The sequence below is a fragment of the Ranitomeya imitator genome, chromosome 3 (genome assembly GCF_032444005.1).
Source record: "Ranitomeya imitator isolate aRanImi1 chromosome 3, aRanImi1.pri, whole genome shotgun sequence".
Taxonomy (NCBI): Eukaryota; Metazoa; Chordata; class Amphibia; order Anura; family Dendrobatidae; genus Ranitomeya; species Ranitomeya imitator.
This window is the reverse complement of record NC_091284.1, coordinates 596,996,581-597,023,001: the sequence shown is the minus strand read 5'-3', so window position 1 is coordinate 597,023,001 and position 26,421 is coordinate 596,996,581. Positions and strand designations below refer to the sequence as shown.

General features: G+C 39.7%; 1 protein-coding gene across 1 annotated transcript in view; it reads left to right on the top strand.

The window, feature by feature from the left end:
• Positions 1 to 256: 256 nt before the first annotated feature.
• Positions 257 to 26,421, top strand: part of SLITRK6 (SLIT and NTRK like family member 6) — an 85,138-nt gene continuing 58,973 nt past the window's right edge. Inside the window, exon 1 of the mRNA XM_069758059.1 lies at positions 257 to 676. The gene's annotated coding sequence lies outside the window, so the exon portion shown is untranslated. The remainder of the gene's footprint in view (positions 677 to 26,421) is intronic.

Here is a 26,421-nt window from a genome sequence, read left to right as displayed (position 1 = left end):
CTTCCTATCCCCTTCTCCCAGCAATGTGACAAGTAAGGGACGTGCACAGCTCCTACATATGTGTCATTAATAATAGAATGGCAGCAGAGAGGAGACTCCAATGATAATGAGGTGGAGTGCTATGGAAAATCTCACATTAAACCTTCTTTTACTGGGAAGGGCTTGAAGGCTCAGGCAAAAGCCAAGGAATCTCATTGCTTCCGCCCATTTCTCTGCTTCTAACAATCTGACTAATAGTAATGTGAGCTAACAAGAAAGGCTAGAAAGCAAAGAGGAGAGGAGCTGACACTACTCCCGCAGCTCAATGGAAGGATCTGTCACAGATACGTCTGCGCTGCCCTGCAGGCAGGATAGGGTTAAGCTCATGAAGTAAATTCAAGATTGCCTGACTGTCTGCTCTGAATATTAAATAAGCTGGGGATGTCTGTCCGGGGATCAGCCCCGGCATCACCCACACGCTGACGGTGTGCCGAGGTCGTCAGTGGGAGCCCGGCTCCGTGGGTTGCACGCAGCGCTGTGGATATGGTCACGCTTGCAGCAAAGTTCATTTTGTGATGAGAATGATTTCCATTGTGAAAGATTTTGCTATAAAAGAAGACGACTATCAGCAGAAGGAGCTGTAGGAGGCTGTTGGGACTTGTCCATTATCTGATCTCATTGAGTTACACCTTCACAGGTAAGAAGCTGCTCTGTGTGAGAGTGATGGCATTCCACAGTCTGGTGCACTACTGGTGGAGTGTGTGCACAGATCTAGTGTATACTGTGTAATCTGGTCATAGTATATACTGTATAATCTGGTAGTAATATATACTGTATCACCTGGTCATATTATATGCTGTGTAATTAGGTCATAATATGTACTGTATAATCTGCTCATATTATATGCTGTATAATCTGGTCATATTATATACTGTATAATCTGGTAGTAATATACACTGTATAACCTGGTCATATTATATGCTGTGTAATTAGGTCATATTATGTACTGTATAATCTGCTCATATTACGGTATATGCTGTATAATCTGGTCATATTATATACTGTATAATCTGGTAGTAATACAGTATATACTGTATAACCTGGTCATATTATATGCTGTGTAATTAGGTCATATTATGTACTGTATAATCTGCTCATATTACGGTATATGCTGTGTAATCTGGTCATATCATATACTGTATAATCTGGTAGTAAGATATACTGTATAACCTGGTCATATTATATGCTGCGTAATTAGGTCATATTATGTACTGTATAATCTGGTCATATTACGGTATATGCTGTATAATCTGGTCATATTATATACTGTATAATCTGGTAGTAATATATACTGTATAACCTGGTCATATTATATGCTGTGTAATCAGGTCACATCATATACTGTATAATCTGGTCATATTATATGCTGTATAATCTGGTCATATTATATACTGTGTAATCTGGTCATATTATTTACTGTGTAATCTGGTCATATTATATGCTGTAAAATCAGGTCATATTATATACTGTGTAATCTGGTCATATTATTTACTGTGTAATCTGGTCATATTATATGCTGTATAATCAGGTCATATTATTTACTGTGTAATCTGGTCATATTATATGCTGTATAATCAGGTCATATTATGTACTGTGTAATCTGGTCATATTATATACTGTGTAATCTGGTCATATTATATACTGTATAATCTGGTCATATTATATGCTGTATAATCAGGTCATATTATTTACTGTGTAATCTGGTCATATTATATGCTGTATAATCAGGTCACATTATATACTGTACAATCTGGTCATATTATATGCTGTGTAATCTGGTCATATTATATACTGTGTAATCTGGTCATATTATATACTGTATAATCTGGTCATATGATATACTGTATAATCTGGTAGTAATATATACTGCATAACCTGGTCATATTATATGCTGTATAATCTGGTAGTAATTTATACTGTATAACCTGGTCATATTATATGCTGTATAATCAGGTCATGTTATATACTGTGTAAAACCTGGTCATATTATATACTGTATAACCTGGTCATATTATATACTATATAATCTGGTAGTAATATATACTGTATAATCTGGTGGTATATACTGTGTAATCTGGTCATATTATATACTGTATAATCAGCTAATATTATATACTATGTAATCTGGTATTAATATATACTGTATAGTCTGGTAGTAATATATAATGTAGAATCTGTTGGTATATACTGTGTAATCTGGTCATATTATATACTGTATAATCTGGTAGTAATGTATACTGTATAATCTTTTAGTAATATATACTGTATAACCTGGTCACATTATATACTGCAGAATCTGGTAGTCATATATACTGTAAAGTCTGATATTAATATATACTGCTTAATCTGGTGATATAGATATACTGTATAATCTGATCATATTATATACTGTATAATCTGGTGGTATAGATATACAGTATAATCTGGTCATATTATATACTGTATAATCTGGTGGTATAGATATACAGTATAATCTGGTCATATTATATACTGTATAATCTGGTGGTATAGATATACAGTATAATCTGGTCTTATTATATACTGTATAATCTGGTGGTATAGATATACAGTATAATCTGGTCATATTATATACTGTATAATCTGGTGTAGATATACAGTATAATCTGGTCATATTATATACTGTATAATCTGGTCACATTATATACTGTATAATCTGGTAGTAATATATACTATCTAATCTGGTGGTATAGATATACTATATAATATGGTCATATTATATACTGTACTAGCTGAAGAGCCCGGCGTTGCCTGGGCATAGTAAATATCTGTGGTTAGTTATAGCACCTCACTTCTCTTATTTTCCCATCACGCCTCTCATTTTCCCAATCACATCTTTCATTTTCCCCCTCACATCTCTCATTTTCCCCCTCACTCCTCTTATTTTCCCCCTCACTCCTCTCATTCCCCCCTAACACTTGTCATTTCGACCTCACATCTGTCATTTTCCGATCACTCCACTATCTTCCCTCACTCCTCTCATTTTGCACTCACACCTTTTCATTTTCACCTCACACCTCTCATTTTCACCTCAGTATATACATGTTTGTCATCTCCCTTATATATAGTATAGACCTGTATGTCATCTCCTGTATATAGTATATACCTGTATGTCATCTCCTCCTATATATAGTATATACCTGTATGTCATCTCCTTCTATATATAGTATATACCTCTGTCATCTCCTCCTGTATATAGTATATACCTGTGTCTTTTCCCCTGTATATAGTATATATCTGTGTCATCTCCTCCTGTATATAGTATATACCTGTATGTCACCTCCTCCTCTATATAGTATATACCTGTGTGTCATCTCCCCTGTATATAGTATATACCTGTGTGTCATCTCCTCGTGTTTTAGACCTCGTTCACACGTTGTTTACTCAGTATTTTTACCTCAGTATTTGTAAGCTAAATTGGCAGCCTGATAAATCCCCAGCCAACAGGAAGCCCTCCCCCTGGCAGTATATATTAGCTCACACATACACATAATAGACAGGTCATGTGACTGACAGCTGCCGTATTTCCTATATGGTACATTTGTTGCTCATGTAGTTTGTCTGCTTATTAATCAGATTTTTATTTTTGAAGGATAATACCAGACTTGTGTGTGTTTTAGGGCGAATTTCGTTTGTCAAGTTGTGTGTGTTGAGTTGCGTGTGGCGACATGCATGTAGCGACTTTTGTGAGATGAGTTTTGTGTGGCAACATGCATGTATCAACTTTTTGTGTGTAGAGTTGCATGTGACAGGTTAGTGCAGCAAGTTGTGTGCAGCAAGTTTTGCGCATGGCGAGTTTTTGCGCGTGGCGAGTTTTATGTGTGGTTCCTTTTGAGTATGTGCAAGTTTTGTGTGAGGCAACTTTTGCATGTGTTGCAACTTTTGTGCATGTGGCAATTTTTGCGCGTGTGCAAGTTTTGCGTGTGGTGAGTTTTCCATGAGGTGAGTTTTGCACTTGTGGCGAGTTTTGCGTGAGCCTAGTTTTTGCATGTGGTGAGTTTTGCGCATCGCGAGTTTTGAGCGGCGACTTTTGTGTTTCGACTTTTATGTGGCGAGGTTGGTGTATGTGTGGTGAAATGTGTGCTGAGGGTAATATGTGTTCAAGCACGTGGTAGTGTGTGGCGCATTTTGTGTGTGTGTTCATATCCCCGTGTGTGGTGAGTAACCCATGTCGGGGCCCCACCTCAGCAACTGTCCGGTATATACTCTTTGGCGCCATCGCTCTCATTCTTTAAGTCCCACCTTGTTCACATCTGGCAGCTGTCAATTTGCCTCCAACACTTTTCCTTTCACTTTTCCCCATTATGTAGATAGGGACAAAATTGTTTGGTGAATTGGAACGCGCGGGGTTAAAATTTCGCCTCACAACATAGCCTATGACGCTCTCGGGGTCCAGACGTGTGACTGTGCAAAATTTTGTGGCTGTAGCTGCGACGGTGCAGATGCCAATCCCGGACATACACACATACATACACACACACACACACACACACACATTCAGCTTTATATATTAGATAATCTGGTATTATCGATATACTGTATCATCTTGTCATAAATATACTGAATAATCTGGATGTATTATATTCTGCATAATCTAGCAGTTTAGAAAAACTTTATTATCTAGTAGTATAATGATACTGTAGAAACTATAAAAATATAGTTAAGCTGCATACATTAGTAGTGTAGATATATTGTGTCATCAAGTAGTAGTATAGTTATACTGTAACTGTAGTCATTCTGTCTATACTGTTTAATAGTATAGCTACACCATATATGATGTAGTAGTGTATTTGAACTGTATATACTTCTATACAGTTTAGTAATAATATCATTACACTGTATATAGTGTATAGTCTGATAGTGTAGTTATTCTGTATATGCTGTTATGCCTTATAATCTAATGATGGAATAGCTATTGTTTATGTATTATGGATTATCTATGCGATTGGCAGCTTTGTTACTTTAGTACATAGATACAAAACAATGGCTGCGGAGCAATAGTAACCTCTTTAGGAGAGTACACCTGAGCTTATGACATACTGTTGCCTATATAGCCAGGGAAGCGCTATTGCAATAGATATTACACAATAGAGTACTGCATGTATATATTTCAGCTTTATGCATTAGGATAAGCATCTCTGCAGGTAGAGCTTGGTAATATCTCTCGGTGCTATTTGTGGCTTAATCTAGACCACCAGGTAACCCCCCTGAAACAAGTCAGTGACAGCCCTTCTACATTTTCTCTGTCTTGATCATTTAAATTTAATCTCTTGTTTACACACATTTTATGGGTTGAAATATTGTATTTCATATGATAGACCTATACTTATGCCAATTCTAGTATGTTATATTCAATACGTCATCTATGTTTCTATGTATCTCATCTTTCTAAATTTTACATACTTAGATGTTTGTCAATTTCCAAAATTCATAAGGACCTGGAGGGAAACAGTAAAATGACACATTTAGCTCAGCTAGATCTCTAGAGGTAACAAAACTGAATTTTTCATTGATTCTTTTGTGTACGGTAGTAACTAACTGACAAAAATACATTTATGATGCAGATAAGAAAAGTCAGTTCTACTTTACATGGATAGATGGACGGATACATAGATAATAGATAGATACATAGATGAGATAGATAGATAGATAGATAGATACATAGATAGATAGATAGATAGATAGAATATAGATAGATAGATAGATGAATAGATAGATAGATAGATAGATAGATAGATAGATAGATAGAATATAGATAGATAGATAGATATAAGATAGATAGATGAATAGATAGATAGATAGATATATATAAGATAGTTAGATAGATAGATAGATAGATAGATAGATAGATAGATAGATAGATGAATAGATAGATAGATAGATACATAGATAGATAGATAGATAGAATATAGATAGATAGATAGATGAATAGATAGATAGATAGATAGATAGATAGATAGATAGAATATAGATAGATAGATAGATAGATATAAGATAGATAGATGAATAGATAGATAGATAGATATATATAAGATAGATAGATAGATAGATGAATAGATAGATAGATAGATATAAGATACATAGATAGATAGATAGATAGATAGATAGATGAATAGATAGATAGATAGATAGAAAATAGATAGATAGATAGATAGATATAAGATACATAGATAGATAGATAGATAGATATGAGATAGATACAGTCATGGCCAAAAGTATTCACACCCCTGCAATTCTGTCAGATAATACTCAGTTTCTTCCTGAAAATGATTGCAAACACAAATTATTTGGTATTATTATCTTCATTTAATTTGTCTTAAGTGGAAAAAACACAAAAAGAATTGTCCTAGAGCCAAATTGGATATAATTCCACACCAAATATAAAAAAGGGGGTGGACAAAAGTATACACACTGTTCGAAAAATCATGTGATGTTTCTCTAATTTGTGTAATTAACAGCACCTGTAACTTACCTGTGGCACCTAACAGGTGTTGGCAATAACTAAATCACACTTGCAGCCAATTGACATAGATTAAAGTTGACTCAACCTCTGTCCTGTGTCCTTGTTTGTACCACATTGAGCATGGAGAAAAGAAAGAAGACCAAAGAACTGTCTGAGGACTTGAGAAACCAAATTGTGAGGAAGCATGAGCAATCTCAAGGCTACAAGTCCATCTCTAAAGACCTGAATGTTCCTGTGTCTACCGTGCGCAGTGTCATCAAGAAGTGTAAAGCCCATGGCACTGTGGCTAACCTCCCTAGATGTGGGCGGAAAAGAAAAATTGACAAGAGATTTCAACACAAGATTGTGCGGATGTTGAATAAAGAACCCCAACTAACATCCAAAGAAGTTCAAGCTGCCCTGCAGTCCGAGGGTACAACAGTGTCAACCCACACTATCCGTCGGCGTCTGAATGAAAAGGGGCTGTATGGTAGGAGACCCAGGAAGACCCCCACTTCTTACCCTGAAACATAAAAAAGCCAGGCTGGAGTTTGCCAAAACTTACCTGAAAAGGCCTAAAACGTTTTGGAAGAATGTTCTCTGGTCAGATGAGACAAAAGTAGAGCTTTTTGGGCAAAGGCATCAACATAGAGTTTACAGGAGAAAAAAGAGGCATTCAAAGAAAAGAACATGGTCCCTACAGTCAAACATGGCCTAGGTTCCCTGATGTTTTGGGGTTGCTTTGCTTCGTTTGGCACTGGACTGCTTGACCGTGTGCATGGCATTATGAAGTCTGAAGACTACCAACAAATTTTGCAGCAGAATGTAAGGCCCAGTGTGAGATAGCTGGGTCTCCCTCAGAGGTCATGGGTCTTCCAGCAGGACAATGACCCAAAACACACTTCAAAAAGCACTAGAAAATGGTTTGAGAGAAAGCACTGGAGACTTCTAAGGTGGCCAGCAGTGAGCAGGGCTGCCACTAGAAATTTCGGGGCCCCATACTGGCAAAATTTTCGGGGCCCCCTTGAGACTCCGCCCAGGCTCCACCCCAGCCCCGCCTCCAGGCTCCACCCCTCAAACTGTCCACAGTCCCACCGCTCTCTCTTGGAAAAACTCCACTTCTCACCAATCACACATTAACAGTTCCCATCACCAGATCACACATATAGCAGGCAGCTTTTGTTTTGGCCAAAAGATTTTTTAAGCCACCACCATAACACGGTAGACACTTTTGGCCGGGCCCTACTCTGCTGTAACCTATTAAATATTTGTTAAAATATGCAATACAATTTAGGTATATTTTTATTTATTTTTCAATTTTTAAAATGCCCAATAATATCACATAGAAGGAACAAATACCACAACACCATGACCAGATGACATATTACCACCACAGTGATCGAATAATATCACATACAAGGACCAAATACCACAACACCATGACCAGACCACATATTACCACCACAGTGATCGAATAATATCACATACAAGGAACAAATACCACAACACCATGTCCAGACCACATATTACCACCACATAGTGACTGAATACTACAATTCTGATCAGTAATTTTTAAAAAAGCACCATACTATCACCATAAGTGCCATTATACACAGGAGATCTGTAATTAGTATGCAGTGTCTGTGTACAGATAATATAGTGATCACTAGTGAAATTATACACAGGACCTCTGTATACAGTATACAGTGTATAGTGTCAGTGTATAGGTAACACACTGACTCACCAGTGACGTCTCTAGGTGAAGTCCTTCATCTTTCATCCAGCACAGACCGCCATCATTTCATCCAGCCAGGACTTCTCTCTGCAGGAAATAACAGAGTTATCTCGAGCTCCGCTTGCAGAACACATTACTTAATTTTTCACAACTTCTACATTACACCACATGAAGAAGGCGACATAGTATCACTCTATACAGTAACAGGACCGCCCCCCATTTAAAACAGTATACTCAAAAAATAAAATAAATACATCACTGCAGTAATAATATCCCTAAATTAGCCCCTATGGTATTAATAATATCACCCAGCCTGGCCCCGTGTGTCTCATTCCTGGCGTCAGCCAGATATTCTCCCATCCTGCCCTCATGAGTATCCATTCTGCCCCATATGATCTCCTTATCCTGCCCGATATGATCGCCCCATGTGATCTCTCCATCCTGCCCCATCTGTCTCCATCATATCCATCCTGCCCCATGATCCTGCACGATCTGTCTCCAATTCTGCCCCCAGTGTCTCCAATCATGCCCCATGTCTCCATTCTGCCCCCTATGTCTCCAACCATGCCCCCATGCTGCAATCCTGACACTTGTCTCCAATCATGCCCCCTGTGTCTCCATTCTGCCCCATCTGTCTCCAATCCTGCCCCATCTGTCTCCAGTCATGCCCCCATGTCTTTCATCCTGCCCCGTGTCTCCAATCATGCCCCGTATCTCCATTCTGCCCCTGGTTCTCACAGTCTGCCCCTGTGTCCAGCATTCTGCACCTGTCACTGTGTCCAGCATTCTGCCCCTGTCACTGTGTCCAGCATTTCTGCCCCACTGTGTCCAGCATTCTGCCCCACTGTGTCCAACATTCTGCCCCACTGTGTGTCCAGCATTCTGCCCCACTGTGTCCAGCATTCTGCCCCACTGTGTCTCGCATTCTGCCCCAATGTCCAGCATTCTGCCCCTGTCACTGTGTCCAGCATTTCTGCCCCTGTGTCCAGCATTCTGCCCCACTGTGTGTCCAGCATTCTGCCCCACTGTGTGTCCAGCATTCTGCCCCACTGTGTCCAGCATTCTGCCCCACTGTGTGTCCAGCATTCTGCCCCACTGTGTGTCCAGCATTCTGCCCCACTGTGTGTCCAGCATTCTGCCCCACTGTGTGTCCAGCATTCTGCCCCACTGTGTGTCCAGCATTCTGCCCCACTGTGTGTCCAGCATTCAGCCCCACTGTGTGTCCAGCATTCTGCCCCACTGTGTGTCCAGCATTCTGCCCCACTGTGTCCAGCATTTCTGCCCCTGTGTCCAGCATTTCTGCCCCTGTGTGTCCAGCATTCTGCCCCACTGTGTCCAGCATTCTGCCCCACTGTGTGTCCAGCATTTCTGCCCCTGTGTGTGTCCACCATTCTGTCCCACTGTGTCCAGCATTTCTGCCCCACTGTGTCCAGCATTTCTGCCCCACTGTGTCCAGCATTTCTGCCCCACTGTGTCCAGCATTTCTGCCCCACTGTGTCCAGCATTCTGTCCCACTGTGTCCAGCATTTCTGCCCCACTGTGTCCAGCATTTCTGCCCCACTGTGTCCAGCATTTCTGCCCCACTGTGTCCAGCATTTCTGCCCCACTGTGTCCAGCATTTCTGCCCCACTGTGTCCAGCATTTCTGCCCCACTGTGTCCAGCATTTCTGCCCCTGTGTGTCCACATTTCTGCCCCACTGTGTCCACCATTCTGCCCCACTGTGTCCACCATTCTGCCCCACTGTGTCCGGCATTTCTGCCCGTGTCACTGTGTCCAGCATTCTGCCCCACTGTGTCCACCATTCTGCCCCTGTGTGTCCACCATTCTGCCCCTGTGTGTCCACCATTCTGTCCCACTGTGTCCAGCATTTCTGCCCCACTGTGTCCAGCATTTCTGCCCCACTGTTTCCAGCATTCTGCCCCACTGTGTCCAGCATTCTGCCCCACTGTGTCCAGCATTCTGCCCCACTGTGTCCGGCATTTCTGCCCCTGTGTGTCCAGCATTCTGCCCCACTGTGTCCACCATTCTGCCCCACTGTGTCCACCATTCTGCCCCACTGTGTCCACCATTCTGCCCCACTGTGTCCGGCATTTCTGCCCCTGTGTCACTGTGTCCAGCATTCTGCCCCACTGTGTCCACCATTCTGCCCATGTGTGTCCACCATTCTGCCCCTGTGTGTCCACCATTCTGCCCCTGTGTGTCCACCATTCTGTCCCACTGTGTCCAGCATTTCTGCCCCACTGTGTCCAGCATTTCTGCCCCACTGTGTCCACCATTCTGCCCCACTGTGTCCGGCATTTCTGCCCCTGTGTGTCCAGCATTCTGCCCCACTGTGTCCACCATTCTGCCCCTGTGTGTCCACCATTCTGCCCCTGTGTGTCCAGCATTCTGCCCCACTGTGTCCAGCATTTCTGCCCCACTGTGTCCAGCATTTCTGCCCCACTGTGTCCAGCATTTCTGCCCCACTGTGTCCAGCATTTCTGCCCCTGTGTGTCCACCATTCTGCCCCACTGTGTCCACCATTCTGCCCCACTGTGTCCAGCATTTCTGCCCCACTGTGTGTCCAGCATTTCTGCCCCTGTGTGTCCAGCATTCTGCCCCACTGTGTCCACCATTCTGCCCCTGTGTGTCCAGCATTTCTGCCCCTGTGTGTCCATCATCCTGCCCCCCGGACCCCCCTGGATCGCAGCAGCTCTCAAAGAAAAAAAAAAACACAACTTCTTACCTGGCCAAGCTCCAGCGCCGGGTGAAGCTCCCTCTCGTCTCCAGGCTCCACACAGACGCACTCGCCGCCGGGCCCGGCGGCTGACAATGACGTCAGACGCCGGCGACGCCGGCGAGTGCGCACTGCGGCCCTATTCAGCCGCCAGCCTCAGACTGGCTGGCGGCTGTTAACTATTGACGTGCGGGCGCGGGCCCGCACGTCAATAGTGTGCCGCTGCCACAGCGCCTGCAGGGGGGGCCCGGTGACCAGATGAGACGGGGCCCGATGCGGGCCCCCTCTGCTCACCGGGCCCCATACGCCAGTCACGGCTGTCATGCCCTGATGGCGGCCCTGGCAGTGAGTCCAGACCTGAATCCCATAGAACACCTATGGAGAGATCTAAAAATGGCAGTTTGGAGAAGGCACCCTTCAAATATCAGGGACCTGGAGCAGTTTGCCAAAGAAGAATGGTCTAAAATTCTAGCAGAGCATTGTAAGAAACTCATTGATGGTTACTGGAAGCGGTTGTTCGCAGGTATTTTGGCTAAAGGTTGTGCAACCAAGTATTAGACTGAGGGTGCCAATACTTTTTTCTGGCCCATTTTTGGAGTTTTGTGTGAAAGGATCAATGTTTTGCTTTTTGCTTCATTCTCTTTTGTGTTTTTTCATTTAAGACAAATTAAATGAAGATAATAGTACCAAATAATTTGTGTTTGCAAACATTTTCAGGAAGAAACTGAGTATTATCTTACAGAATTGCAGGGGTGTCAATACTTTTGGCCATGACTGTAGATAGATAGATAGATATGGGATAGATAGATAGATAGATAGATAGATAGATAGATAGATAGATAGATAGATAGATAGATAGATAGATAGATAAGGGATAGATAGATAGATAGATAGATAGATAGATAGATAAGAAATAGATATATATAAGATAGATAGATGGATACATAAGAGATAGATGAATAGATAGATAGATAGATAGACAGACAGATAATGTATAGATAGATAAAAGATAGATAACGGGTATATAGATAGATATAAGATAGATAGATATGGGATAGATAGATAGATAGATAGATAGATAGATAGATAGATAGATAGATAGATAGATAAGGGATAGATATAAGATAGATAGATAGATAAATACATAAGGGCTTGACAGATATAAGATAGATAATGTACAGATGGATAGATAGATATATAGATAAATAGATAGATAGATACTGTAGATAGATAGATAGATAGATAGATAGATAGATAGATAGATAGATAGATAGATAGATAGATAGATAGATAGATAGATATGGGCTAGACAGATAGATAGATGGATAGATAGACAGATAGACTGATAGATAGATAGATAGATAATAGATAGATAGATAGATAATAGATAGATAGACAGATACAGTGGGGCAAAAAAGTATTTAGTCAGTCAGCAATAGTGCAAGTTCCACCACTTAAAAAGATGAGAGGCGTCTGTAATTTACATCATAGGTAGACCTCAACTATGGGAGACAAACTGAGAAAAAAAAATCCAGAAAATCACATTGTCTGTTTTTTTAACATTTTATTTGCATATTATGGTGGAAAATAAGTATTTGGTCAGAAACAAACAATCAAGATTTCTGGCTCTCACAGACCTGTAACTTCTTCTTTAAGAGTCTCCTCTTTCCTCCACTCATTACCTGTTGTAATGGCACCTGTTTAAACTTGTTGTCAGTATAAAAAGACACCTGTGCACACCCTCAAACAGTCTGACTCCAAACTCCACTATGGTGAAGACCAAAGAGCTGTCACAGGACACCAGAAACAAAATTGTAGCCCTGCACCAGGCTGGGAAGACTGAATCTGCATTAGCCAACCAGCTTGGAGTGAAGAAATCAACAGTGGGAGCAATAATTAGAAAATGGAAGACATACAAGACCACTGATAATCTCCCTCGATCTGGGGCTCTACGCAAAATCCCACCCCGTGGGGTCAGAATGATCACAAGAATGGTGAGCAAAAATCCCAGAACCACGCGGGGGGACCTAGTGAATTAACTGCAGAGAGCTGGGACCAATGTAACAAGGCCTATCATAAGTAACACACTACTCCACCATGGACTCAGAACCTGCAGTGCAAGACGTGTCCCACTGCTTAAGCCAGTACATGTCCGGGCCCATCTGAAGTTTGCTAGAGAGCATTTGGATGATCCAGAGGAGTTTTGGGAGAATGTCCTATGGTCTGATGAAACCAAACTGGAACTGTTTGGTAGAAACACAACTTGTCGTGTTTGGAGGAAAAAGAATACTGAGTTGCATCCATCAAACACCATACCTACTGTAAAGCATGGTGGTGGAAACATCATGCTTTGGGGCTGTTTCTCTGCAAAGGGGCCAGGACGACTGATCCGGGTACATGAAAGAATGAATGGGGCCATGTATCATGAGATTTTGAGTGCAAACCTCCTTCCATCAGCAAGGGCATCGAAGATGAAACGTGGCTGGGTCTTTCAACATGACAATGATCCAAAGCACACCACCAGGGCAACGAAGGAGTGGCTTCGTAAGAAGCATTTCAAGGTCCTGGAGTGGCCTAGCCAGTTTCCAGATCTCAACCCTATAGAAAACCTTTGGAGGGAGTTGAAAGTCCGTGTTGCCAAGCGAAAAGCCAAAAACATCACTGCTCTAGAGGAGATCTGCATGGAGGAATGGGCCAACATACCAACAACAGTGTGTGGCAACCTTGTGAAGACTTACAGAAAACGTTTGACCTCTGTCATTGCCAACAAAGGATATATTACAAAGTATTGAGATGAAATTTTGTTTCTGACCAAATACTTATTTTCCACCATAATATGCAAATAAAATGTTAAAAAAACAGACAATGTGATTTTCTGGATTTTTTTTTCTCAGTTTGTCTCCCATAGTTGAGGTCTACCTATGATGTAAATTACAGACGCCTGTCATCTTTTTAAGTGGTGGAACTTGCACTATTGCTGACTGACTAAATACTTTTTTGCCCCACTGTATACTGATATATAGATAGATAGATGGACAGATAGATAGATAGATAGATAGATATATGAGATAGATACAGAGATACATCTATAGATAGATAGAGAGATATGATATAGATAGATGGACAGATATAGATACACAGATAGATAGACTGATAGATATGGGATAGATAGATAGATAGATAGATAGATAGATAATGTACAGATATATAGATAGAGAGATATGATATAGATAGATACATAGATAGATAATGTACAGATAGATAGATAAATAGAAAGATAGATATGATATACATAGGTAGATAGATAGATATGAGATAGATAGATAGATAATGTACAGATATATAGATAGATACTGTATGTAGATAGATAGAGAGATATGATATATATAGATGGACAGATATAGACAGAAATGATATAGATAGATACATAGATAGATAATGTACAGATAGATATGAGATAAATAGATAGATAGATAGATATATAATAGATAGATAGAAAGAAAGAAAGATAGATAGAGAGAGAGATAGATAGATAGATAGATAGATAGATAGATAGATAGATAGATAGATAGATAGATAGATAATGTACATATACAGATTGATAGATATGGGATATATAGATAATGTACAGGTAGATAGATATGGGATACATAGATGGACAGATAGATATGAGATAGATGGATGGATGGACAGACAGAGAGAGACAGATAGATGGACAGATAGATATGAGATAGATAAATAGATAGATAGATAGATAGATAGATAGATAGATAGGTAGGTAGATAGATAGATAGCTACATCTGTAGATAGATAGAAAGATGACAGATAGATTGATAGATATAAGATAGATAGATATATAGATAGATACATGTGTAGATAGATGACAGATAGTTAGATAAATATGAGATATATAAATAGATATATATAGATAGATAATAGATAGATACTGTAGATCGATAATGTACAGATATATAGACTGATAGATATGGGATAGATAGATTATGTACATATAGATAGATATGGGATAGATAGATGGATGGATGGACAGACAGAGAGAGACAGAAAGATAGACAGATGGACAGATAGATATGAGATAGATAGGTAGATAGATAGATAGATAGATAGATCTGTAGATAGATAGAAAGATGACAGAAAGATAAATATGAGGTAGATAGATATATAGATAGATAGATACATGTGTAGATAGATGACAGACAGATAGATAATAGATAGATAGATAAATATGAGATAGATAGATAGATAAGATAGATAAATAGATAATGTACAGATAGATTGATAGACAGATATGAGATAGATAGATGTGAGATAAATGGATGGATGGATTGACAGACAGACAAACGGACAGACAGACAGACAGATGGACAGATAAATATGAGATAGATATGATATAGATAGATCTACAGATAAATATGAGATAGATAGATAAATAGATAGATGAACAGATAGAGAGATATGACATAGATAGATGAATGGATAGATAGATAGATGATCGATCGATATATAGATAAATAGATAACTTTAGATGGATAAAATGATATAACCATGTAATTAGTATTGGGCACACATTTGATAGAACTAGTGTAAGTAGGAGCGGAATAAGTCAGAAATGTCTCGGGGCTAGTTCCCCTTGTACAGACTGCCTGTCTGGTTTCATGCCTGTGAGGTGTGGTGTGGCCATTAGTCATTAGACGTCAGTTACCTGGGCACATTTTCACCTTTAGCTACTTATAAGATGAATCCTTACTGATTTAGTGTTGTACTTAGGTATAAAATTTGAATTCAGCAGCAGAAGTTTCTGCAAATGTCAATGTTGGACTGTGGTAGAAAAGTATAAAGACATCGGTCTTACTGAATAGGTCAAATCAAGCTTGAAGTCTGCAGTGACTTGAAAGTCAGCAGTAATTCTCTCCTGTCCGCATCCACGCACTGTTTATCCGCTCGGATCCTTCTATATACATCCTGCATGAACAGTTTAATGTGAGGTCCTTTGCTATTCCAATTGTTTACACATTTTTTTTTAGCCCCTGCTGGACTTTAATTAAAATCAGAGATTTTTTGCTTTGTGAAATTAAAAGCTTCAGCATTAAGAAATGTAACAGGCTAAAAAAAGAGGCTGTCACTGCTGGCCAGCTCTCCGTGTGTAATGTAAGTCATTAGGCGAGTGTAACTTTCATTTAATGGCTTCCAGCTAGTATTACATTTGGTTTAACCCTTTTTATATAGTGTATACTTCAAAGGTCCAACTTTAAAGTATCATTTATATGACTTCTATGGTTTATAGGCATTTAAACTTGAACTGATTCATTTTCCAAGCTCGTATTCAATGTGTACAGTGTATATCTACAGAATTCAAAGCCTTGAGGCGGTATGTGCTAGTAATTCTGTTTTCATTTTTGGATTATTAGATGTCCTTATATAACTTCCTATTTGATGCCGGGTTTATGGTATCTTAACTGAGAATAGACAAGTTGGCAAATTTCGAAGTCGTGTATTCCTTAGAAGACCGCTCTACTAATTACTTTAATATGTTCATCGTTAATTAAAACCATATACATCTATGGTGGCTTCTTTATTCTATGTAATCATAAACACTCTTCAGCTCAAGATTGCCAAGAATAATCTGTTACTAATGGAAAATATGCAATTATTCAATTCCCATAATCACAACTATTATGCATGTGAAGTGCTATACGGCCTATTTTAGTAGAATTTCCAATGCATGTGTTACCATTTGGAAAACACTATATCCTTGTATTAGAGGAGAAGCCAGCAACGTCAGTTTGCACTTTCATAATATTAGCTCTACTATTTGTATGACTGTACACAAGTCCATAAAGACTAATAATAATAATAATTTTATTTATATAGTGATAACATATTCTGCAGCGCTTTACAAATTATAGAGGGGATTTGTACAGACAATAGACATTACAGCATAACAGAACTACAGTTCAAAACAGATACCAAGAGGAGTGAGGGCCCTGCTCGCAAGCTTACAAACTATGAGGAAAAGGGGAGAGACGAGAGGTGGATGGTAACAATTGCTTTCGTTGATCGGACCAGCCATAGTGTAAGGCTCGGGTGTTCATGTAAAGCTGCATGAACCAGTTAACTGCCTAAATATGTAACAGTACAGACACAGAGCGCTATTAACTGCATAAAGTGTATGAGAACATGATGCGAGGAACCTGATTATGGTTTAAGTTTTTTTTGAATGAGCAACACAGGGATAGTTAGGTTAATGCATTGACGCAGTAGTACATTCTGAACAAATGAGTTTTTAGGGCACACTTAAAGCTGTGGGGATTGGGGATTAATCGAATTGACCTGGGTAGTGCATTTCAAAGAATTGGCGCAGCATGTGAAAAGTCTTGGAGAGGGGAGTGGGAGGTTCTGATTATTGAGGATGCTAACCTCAGGTCATTAGCAGAATGAAGGGCACAGGAAGGGTGGCGGACTGAGACCAGGGAGGAGATGTAGGGTGGTGCTGAGCCATGGAGTGCTTTGTGGATGAGGGTAATGGTTTTGTACTGGATTCTGGAGTGGATGGGTAACCACCAGTGTAATGACTGGCACAAGGTAGAGGCATCATTGTAATGGTTGGAGAGAAATATGATCCTGGCAGCAGCATTCAGGACAGATTGGAGCGGGGAGAGTTTGGTAAAAGGGAGACCGATTAGTAGAGAGTTACAATCAGAATATTTTCCCACGATCAAGTTCATATGAGTTCATCCAGCAGAGGGCGCATCACCGCGACTTGAGGTAACTACAGTACATTCCCCTGCATTCCATTCATTCACCAAGTTTTACAGTCAGGAGCACAGTTGCATTAGCAGAGCTCCTGGGTGAAAAATGATTTACCCCTTCAGATGGATTTACAGCGTGGGGCAAGACTGTAACGACGGAAGGTATGGATATTGTTGTTTGTTTTTTTTAACTTTGTTTCAGGTGACAAGGGTCTTCAGGTGGATTTAGAGTATAATAAATATGAAAACACCCCTGTGTCTTTATTTCATTAAAATACTTTTTAATAATGTGTGTGTGGTTTATTAACCATTTTGTACTATTGGATTAATAATGGATGGGTGTCATAATTGATGCCTCTCCATTATTAAAGGGAACCTGTCACCTGAATTTGGCGGGACTGGTTTTGGGTCATATGGGCGGAGTTTTCAGGTGTTTGATTCACTCTTTCCTTACCCGCTGGCTGCATGCTGGCTGCAATATTAGATTGAAGTTAATTCTCTGTCCTCCGTAGTACACGCCTGCGCAAGACAATCTTGCCTTACACAGGTGTGTACTACCGAGGACAGAGAATGAACTTCAATCTAATATTGCAGCCAGCATGCAGCCAGCGGGTAAGGAAAGGGTGACTCAAACACCCGAAAACTCTGCCCATATGACCCAAAACCAGTCCCGCCAAATTCAGGTGACAGGTTCCCTTTAATTTAATAGCTAGAGACCCCAAATTTGACACAAAGACACTTCTTACATTACTAAAGAGGAATATGTAATAAAAGAAGGGATATGAGATGGTTTACTGTATGTAAACCATGACTCATATCCTGTCGGGTTGGTGAAGGAGATAAGAAAAGCAATTGAATTACCAGCTTTTCTGCTATCTAGCGCTGAATTAAATATATATATATATATATATATATATATATATGTATATATATATATGTGTGTGTGTGTGTCTCACTGACACATATATATATATATATATATATATATATAGACTGTATATATGTTTTTAAGAACATTTGAGCCGATGGATCCATGATATGTCCATTTTGCAAGCCTGCGAGAAAAAATCGCCGTACAGAAGCCATACGGATGCCATACGGATGACACATGGATAAATTTGTGCGTAAAAATTGCATCCTCGCATTGAATACGGAACAGTGTTTTGGGACAATTACTGCGTATTACGGCCGTAAAAAACAGACCGTATTTACTTATGCCTACTGTGACGCCGGCCTTACTAGTAGATAATACAATCCCTTCAAAGCCAAAAGTCAGTTTTAATATTAAAACTGGAGAACCATCTCAACTGACCTCACTATAAATATACGTGTTTCAGGTTTGAAAGTTGAAGGAAAAACAAAACCATAGATCAAGAATCTAAAATCTATCATACCATTTCTCAGTTTCCCTGCCCTCTGCCATTGGAGGGCCATCATGAGGCCCTGTAAATACATTAAATTATTGACAAATGTTAGAAAGATTGGTGGGATCCTCTGATTTTAATGTAATATTTATGGCCACAGCTTTAGTTATTTCCATTTTCTTTATTTCTGGGCCAATTTTCCAGTTAATTTTTTTGCAAGTTCACTTCATCATTTATAATTCTGAAATGTTTATTTTAATTTGAAAAAAGAGGCCCCATAAATAGATCAGTTTATAACTTACTTTCCTTTTATAAACCACAAAGTTCAATGTAGAAACTTAAATTATTATTATTATTTATTTATATAGCACCAATAATTCCATGGTGCTGTACATGAGAAGGGGTTACATCAAAATACAAATATCACTTACAGTAAACAAAACTAACAACGACAGACTGGTACAGAGGGGCGAGGACCCTGCCCTTGCGGGCTTACATTCTACAGGATTATGGGGAAGGAGACAGTAGGTCAAGGGTTGCAGTAGCTCCAATGGTGTTGAGCTGGCCGTGTGGTCTTTACAGGCTGTAAGCTTCCTTGAAGAGATGGGTTTTCAGGTTTCTTTTGAAGGATCCAAAATTAGTGGATAACCGGATGTTTTGGGGCACAGAATTCCAGAGGATGGGGAATATTTGGGAGAAGTCTTGGAGGCGATTGAGTGAGGAGCGAATAAGCGTGGAGGAGAGGAGGAGGTCTTGGGAGAACCGGAGATTACTCGAGGGAGGATATTGAGAGATTAGTGTGGAAATATACGGAGGAGAAAGGTTATGGATGGCTTTGTAGATCAGTGTTAGTAATTTAAACTGGATACGTTGGGAAATTGGGAGCCAGTGAAGGGATTTGCAAAGAGGTGAAGCAGGAGTGTAGCAAGGAGAGAGATTAATTAGTCGGGCAGCAGAGTTAAGGATGGACAGGAGGGGTGCGAGAGTGTTAGAAGTTAGGCCACAGAGGAGTATGTTGAAGTAGTCGAGGCGGGAGATGATTAGGGCATGCACGAGCATTATGGTAGCTCATGGTCCTAATGCAAAATCCATAAAAGGACCTTCTACCAAAGTTCCATTTAAAATACTGGTTTTCTTTGCTCTGGTTATCTTTAGCAGGACCTTTGTGTAATTTAACCCTTTGGACCACCTATCGTTACAACGGTGATTTAATTGAATCATTAAAAATATTTTTTTGATGGGTGATCAGCCTCACTCTTGATAAATAATGTAAAATGTGGAACGTGCTTTAATTATAAAAAGACAGATCACAATTTTGTTATTTATTGAGCGTCTGAAGTCATCTCTCTATGATTTCAGATGGTCAATGCAAACCAAAATTCTAAAATGTATTGATTGTGCTATTATTAAATTTTCCTTCATAGTTTAACTTTTAATAAATGGATCATACCATTGTGAAAACAAATTAATCTAATCTGTAGTAAAGGTGATTTATATCCACAAGGCCAAAAAGTGGTCCTTTTGACTGCAGACTTGAACAGTTGGGACCATACAGTATTTCACTGCAACTGAGATACATTCTAGTCTGACTTTTGTGTTTATTATATTAGTGGTTAATCGGTGCTGCCTAGCCCCATGACTGCTGGAAACAATTAGCTGCAGCAATCATGTAGCTGGATGGCCAGTGATCTCCTGTGGGAAAGTACAAAGACTTGAGAGAAACTGTGACTTATCAGGACAGGATTGGTAAGGGAGTTGTAAGTATAGTATGGCTTGTTTTTTATTCTATGACATTCTAAGCTTTTTTAAATGAGTCTGTCATCAGGTTACTGCTAGCCTATCAGCATAATGTAGTAAAGCAGACCCTGATTACTGCAATGTGTCACTTACTGAGCAGCTTAAAGAGAATCTGTCACCCCAACATTGGCCTGTAAACTAAGGCCACCAGCATCAGGGGCTTATCCACAGCATTCTGTAATGCTGTAGATAAGCCCCCGATATAACCTGAAAGATAAGAAAAACAGGTTACATTATACTCACCCAGGGGCGGTCCCGGTGCAGTTCGGGTACGATGGGCATCTCGGTCCGTATCCGGCACCTCCCATCTTCATAAGATGTTGTCCTCTTCTTTTCTTCCTGCCGCTTCTCCTGCGCAGGCGTACTTTGTCTGCCCTGATGAGGGCAGAGCAAATTACTGCAGTGCGCAGGCGCCGGAAAAGGTCAGAGAAGCCCGGTGTGTGCACACTACAGTACTTTACGCTGCCCTCAACAGGGAAAATCAGTAAGCCGGAGTAGGAGCCGCGGCATGAAGAAGGAGACGACATCGTATGAAGATGTGAGGTTCCTGACCCGCACCGCTACGCCTATCGTACCCGACCCACACGAGGCCCGCCCCTTGGTGAGTATAATATAACCTGTTTTTCTTATCTTTCAGGATACATCGGGGACTTATCTACAGCATTACAGAATGCTGTAGATAAGCTCCGGATGCCGGTGGTTTTAGTTTATAGGCCAATTTTGGGGTGACAGATTCCCTTTAATGTCATTTTGCTGAAACCACTGTTTTATCTGCTGCAGATCAAGCAGTTGTCTGAATGTTGACCTCCGTATAATCGGGTTCTCCACTTCTACAGTATGCTGCTCTTGGATTAGGTGGCAAAAAACTGATGATAGATTCCCTTTAGATATTTTATTTTCATTTAATAGTGAAAAATCAACCCACATGTAGCAATACACCTAAAATAGTTAAAAGTAATTAAACGCTCAATTTTTAATACATTTTATATCCACCAAGGAAAGGAATGAAACTGAAAACCAGTATATTAACCCCTTTTCGACATGTGTCGCAATAATATGCACATGTAGGATTTCCCCTGTTTGGTGCAGGCACCGGTACTGAGCCCACGCCTTTCCAGGCACATGACAGCTGATCTATACAGCTGACATGTGCCCGCAACAGCTGCCAGTAGAATAATAATCCACACGCAGCTGTCAACTACTTAAATGCTGCTGTCAATTTCTGACAGCAGCATTTATTTTGTGCTTACAGTAGTTGTGTCACTGAGTCCGCCCATCGGTGACCCCGTCACATGATTGCGGGTCACCGATAACAACCAGAAGTTTGCAGCAGACATCTGTGGATGTCATTGTCAGGTTGCTATGAGCCCAGCCCCGTGACGCTCATCGGTAGTGGTACACACAGGTGATCTGATCATCGCATGTATGTTGCAGAGACGGCCAAAGTACTGCAGCTTCCAGTCTCCCATGGAGACTATTGAAGCATGCAAAAAGTAAGGAAAAAAAATAAATAAAAGTTCAAATCATCCCTCTTTTGCCCATTCAAAATAAACAATAAAAAAAATCTACACATATTTGGTATTGCCACATTCAGAATCGCCCGATTTATCAATATAAAAAAAAATCAGCCGATCAATGAACGGCGTAACGATAAAAAAATTCTAAACGCCAGAATTGTGCTTTTTTTCGTTGCCACTACATTGCAATAAATGCAATAACGGGCTATCAAAGCATTGTATCTACACCAAGGTTGTATCAATAAAAACTTCAGCTTGACTAGCAAAAAATAAGCCCTCACCCAGATCACAAAAAATGGAGACTCTTCAGGTCTCAGAAAATGCCATCTTTTTTTTTTCTTTAACAAATTTTGAATTTTTTTCATCACTTAAATTAAAAAGAACCTAGCAATGTTTGGTGTCTATGAACTCATAATGACCTTGATAATCATAATGACAGGTCAGTTTTAGCATTTAGTGAACATGGTGAAAAAAATAACCGGAATTGCACTTTTTTTTGCAATTTCACAGTACTAGGATTTTTTCCCCGTTTTCCAGTAGACAATATGCTAAAACCTATGGTGCTGTTCAAAAGTACAACTTGTCCAACAAAAAGCAAGCCCTCATATGGCTATATTGACGGAAAAATAAAAACGTTATGGTTCTGGGAAGAAGTGGAGCAAAAAACAAAACGGCAAAAGTGGAAAATGGCCCTGGGGTTAAAGGGGTTAAATAATTTGTTTTCATTCCTGTAACCAAAATGCATGTGTCTTCCAAACCCTGCTCTGTATGACTGTCTTATGCTGCATTAGAACATTCTAATTTGCTAATTTGGAGTACAGATGATGGTAGTGGAAGCGTCAGCACTTGTCTTCTGTGAATCTTGTGTTTATCAGAGAAATCTCTTGCAGCAGCTGAAACCCAGAGTTAATGAGACACAGGTGCACAATTAACTCTACCACTGCCATCATCTCCAACTAAGTATGTTCTGATAAGAAGGCAAAAATCAAGGATATAAAGGGACACTGTCACCTGAATTTGGAGGGAACAATCTTCAGCCATGGAGACGGGGTTTTCAGGTGTTTGATCCACTCTTTCCTTTCCCGCTGGCTGCATGCTGGCTGCAATATTGGATTGAAGTTCATTCTCTGTCCTCCATAGTACACGCCTGCACATTCTTCTCCAGGACCACATTTCTTCTTCTGTCCTGTATCTTTTCCATCCAGGTTTTGCATCCGTATATTACCACAAAAAAGACCAAACTATATACGGGCCATGTCTTCGTTGCTAGTGAAATGTTCCTTGATTTGAAGACCTTGTCCAGTGACTTCATTGTGGATTTGCCACTAGCTATTCTCCTATCAACTTCCAATGTCATCAGTGCATCTTGAGTGGTCAAGATTTTCATTCTGCACACAATTATTTAAAAATACTTTGTCTTTCAGTAATGTTTTTTAAATCTCCGTAAGAGTTTCTCCTTTTAACATTTTGCCTCAACAAATAGCTATACACTGTAGGTTTTAACTCTGGAACAAATATCACTGTAACGAAAAAGAAAATCCAGCTCACCATAGTAACAGTTCCACTCGGAGCACGGAAACGCTGTGTCAAGGCGTGGGGAATCCAAAAAGCAAAGAAAGAAAATCCAGCTCATGATATCATGATTAAGGGTGCATTGCCACCTGAAACGCGTAGATAGATAGTGTTCTTATCCTTATTGTGCTGATGTTTTTATCCTCTGCTTCTACATGAAGTGAATAAAGTACCAAGTTTTTACGTTTCACTGTCTCGTTGAGCTGGATTTACTTTCTTTGCTTTTAACAAATATCACTCCAGATTCTAAATAAGAGTATGAAGAACCTTTGGTTAATATTAAAGATCAACTTGAATTTATTTGGAAAATAAAAATAGGGTCTCATTCAGCTCCTTTGACAGAAAATTGAAAAATATACAATGAAGAACAAAAATGTAACAATGTTTTAAACTTTTGACTTTCAGGCTTCATATCTCACATCCACTATTGATTTGATCTTGAGACTACCATCATTTATAGACAATCATTTTGGCTATCCCTTACATGAATTTGACTTTCAACTATTTAGTATATGATTATTTATGCAGTTTCTTGTCATGTCACTGCATTGTTACAGTTTTACTCCTAAAGATCTAAATTTTAATGTTATTATTTTGTTAGCATTTAGATTTAGATCTCAGGTGTCTTCTACACTTTCCGGTAAAGTGCCATGTAAGAATTAGTGGGTCCTCTGTGCTGCTAATGAAAATCTGAAGGAAGATTCCAGGAGGAAAGAATGGTAGTGATGCAGTATATTATCAACACGTTATAACTTTTATATGTTATACGAACCTCAAAATGCTATCATTGACAGTTACCACTCATCCTGAAAAAATCAAGCCCACATACGGCCATGTCGAAGTAAAAATATAAATACTGTGGTTACTGGATTGTGAAAAATGAGGTTTTGTCCTAAAGCCCAAAATGGGCATATCGTATGAGGTTAAGAAACTAGAATACTATGTCTGAGAGCTGAGGAAGTTTACATCACAGAACTAAAATGCCAAAATAGATAACTGTAGATAACTATAATTTGTTTCATGCATTCTCTTTTTCCGACTTAAGTGAGCCAGGAAAGCCTCACTTACTGAATATGGACATAATTGGAAACTACATAGTCTTCCTATAGTGAGTGTCACACAACACCACTTCATTCTTTCAGGCGGTTGATAAACTTCTGCAGTAACATAAACATGTCCAAACTCTGTGCCACAACACATTCCATTTCCGCGCACAGGATCAGGAGAAGCCAACACTTGTCTTTTATGTTTTATATTGAAGATAAGCAAAGAAATGTTTGCTTTCTGATTTCATTCTAGTCCCTTAGTTCTACATTTAAGGATGGATTACATCTCTGTTTATATTGCACACTCTACTTTCTACATGTTTAAATTAGGGTAACTTTGGTATCAGCCTGACGTCCATGCTGTTTAGCTTATAGAACATCACTTAGACTACAAGTGTATTCACTTTACAGCTGAGAATAGGATGGTTCTGGATGTTTTCTTCGCCTCTGCCAGTGATAGGAAAAAATATCTTAGCCCCTTCATCCACAGGCCTTTTTCCATTTTACATTTCCGCTTTTCGCTCCCCCTCTTCCCAGAGCCATGACTTTTTATTTTTAAGTCAATATGGCCATGTGAGGGCTTGAGCTTTACGGGACAAGTTGTACTTTTGAATGACATTATTGATTTTACCATATAATGTACTTAAAATGGGAAAAAAAATTCCAACTGCATTGATTTTGCAATAAAAAGTGCAATTGTACAATATTTTTGTGTTTTTTTACCATATTCATGAAATGCTAAAATTGACCTGCTATTATGATTCTCCAGCTCATTATGAGTTTGTAGATACCAACAAAGTAAAGGTTCTAAAAAAAGTAAAGTTGTTAAAAAAAAAAAAACCATGGCGCCATTTTTAAAGACCCTTAGCGTCTCCCTTTTTTCGTGATTTTTCACTTATGTTTTTATTGTTGTCATTTTTGGGTAGATACAATGTTTTGATCACCTGTTATTGCTTTTTACTGCAATGTTGCGGCTATAAAAAAACATAATTCTGGCATTTTGAATTGTTTTCTCATTACGCCGTTTACTAATTGCATTATTTTTATATTTTGATAGATTGGACATTTCTGAACACAGCGATACCAAATAGATTGGCAATGACAACCATAGGGGTCTCCTGCAGACCCCTGATTGTCATGACAACCCATTGTCTCCCCGCATTCATGTGACAGAGGTATTGATGGGTGGAGCTAGTAACGTGCTTCCAGCATGATAATGTTAACCCCTTAATCCCATATGACGTACTATCCCGTCGAGGTGGGGTGGGCCTTAATTCCCACTGACGGGATAGTACGTCATAGCGATCGGCCGCGCTCACGGGGGGAGCGCGGCCGATCGCGGCCTGGTGTCAGCTGACTATCGCAGCTGACATCCGGCACTATGTGCCAGGAGCGGTCACGGACCGC